Raw genomic sequence first — 1,517 nt, 5'->3', positions numbered from 1 at the left:
CTCATCATTTTACACTGTCCCACTTTGTATTGAGTCCTTCACTGACTGAAGCCTTGGGCCTGAGCAGCAGCTGGAGACTGTGAACACTACTACTTCTTTAATTAGTACATTTAATATTTGTGACAACACGGGGAGGAAAATGTTTCTGATGAACTTGTAAAGTTTGGTTTGTGTAAATAAGTCAACAAACTGTGAGTAAGTTAAGATGAAGTTATTTAAAACTGTGGCCATCTTAAATGAACATGATATCTGATCACTCTGAGGAGAAGAAATAACCTGCCTTTTGTTTTGCCCTGAGTTATTACTATCAGACTTACACTGAGTACGAACTGCTGGATTAGAATCTCAGATATTAGATTATTCTTAAACGCATCCACCAACACTGAAGCTTCCGGTTGGTGCAGCCTGTGGAGATGAGCAGCACACAGGGAGTTGGTGTTGCCTGCGAAACTTAAAAGAGGGCGAAGAAGTTCAATATTGATGAGGCAGGCGGACGACTTCCCGCCCTTTGTGAAGCTAAAAATTGGCTGAAAATCATCGTCTGAGTTGGGACTTTGTTCAGAACACTCTCGCTGTGCGTGTTAGCGCCGGAGCTGTTTTCATTTTAACGATAAACTGTTTATTTCTCGGCCGTGATCGTGTTTCCAGTCAGGCACCGCTCAGGACGCCTCTCTACCCCAGACATTCTCCCGCCTCCCTGAGCTGCGACCAATCAGACGACCGCTCGGGTCTGATCGGTCGAAACACGGGAGAGACGGAAGCTCAGCTCGGCACGCGATTGGTTGGCTCGACGGTCGCTCACGCTGCCCCGCGGCTGGAGTATAAAACCGTGGGCTGGGGTCGAGGAGCTAACAGTTAGCAGTTAGCCGCATCTAAACTCCACCGTGTTAGTTGAAGTCATGACTCATCACCCTGCACATGCACTCACACACACACTGACACGCGTATTCACACGCACGAACAGTTTGGCGGGGGCTTGTTTTCACGTGCGGAGCGGGTTTTCGCGCCTGTTTTGGTAGTTGTTTTTCTTTAGGGGGCGTGTGTGTGTGTGTGAGTTAGCTTCGTGCTAGCTGCTTCCTGCATGTTAGCCGGAGCTAGCTGGAGAAGCTAACTGTTTACCTATTTGTTTCTTATGGCTGGTTTGAATTATTCATGACGGCGCTCCGACATTGGTGGAGTCAGCGGCAGGGGCGGAGTTAGAGTGGGATTATAGGTTAAAGGGGGGAGGGGGAGTAAGCCATACACACACGGATAGACAGGTCTATTTATGTCACACACACTTTGAGTGACAGTGTGTGATAATATTGGAAACAGAGAGGTGGGGGTCTGAGCACAACAACAAGTGGACTGGAGCTGGATCCTGCAGGACGGTGAGTAGGACTTCACTCTGATCGATTGCCAATAGATAATAATGATTGATATGTGAGCTGGTGCGGGGTCCTGTCTGGCTGCTGCCTTGACAATGAGGAGCTCAGATCCCTGGACATTCACCTGTGACCCCCCCCCCCCCCCCCCCC

The sequence above is a fragment of the Seriola lalandi genome, unplaced genomic scaffold (assembly GCF_002814215.2).
Source record: "Seriola lalandi dorsalis isolate HSWRI2012SDOR001 ecotype SW California unplaced genomic scaffold, Sedor1 jcf7180002054922, whole genome shotgun sequence".
Classification (NCBI taxonomy): domain Eukaryota; kingdom Metazoa; phylum Chordata; class Actinopteri; order Carangiformes; family Carangidae; genus Seriola; species Seriola lalandi.
This window is presented reverse-complemented; position numbering follows the sequence as displayed.